Source organism: Wasmannia auropunctata, unplaced genomic scaffold, assembly GCF_000956235.1.
Source record: "Wasmannia auropunctata unplaced genomic scaffold, wasmannia.A_1.0 LD336116.1, whole genome shotgun sequence".
Taxonomy (NCBI): Eukaryota; Metazoa; Arthropoda; class Insecta; order Hymenoptera; family Formicidae; genus Wasmannia; species Wasmannia auropunctata.
The window spans coordinates 4351016-4351368 of NW_012026774.1; positions in this window are offsets into that span (position 1 = coordinate 4351016).

Sequence of the window (353 nt, forward strand, 5' to 3'; positions counted from 1 at the left end):
CGTGTGCTCTTCCGATCTTTTCTTTTCAAACCCAGGACGTAACAGAAATATTTTTTATTTTTGTATGGTTTATGCGCAAACATACCTTTTTACTATTTGTATCCTTTCTATTCAGGTCACTTATTTTTTTCGTATATATAGAGATACAAGGGTCATTTGAAAAGTTTCCGGCCTTATCAACATAAAGTAACTGTAGAAAAAAATTTCTTTCGCCGTCCGATAGATAGCCTTGACATATGTAAACCGTAAAAATTTGAAGTCATTCTGATCATTACTCTGTCTATGGCAACTCTCCAAAGTTGTCAGCTGACATTGTCTATCAACAATGGAGAAAATCGAGTATTGCGCAGTGA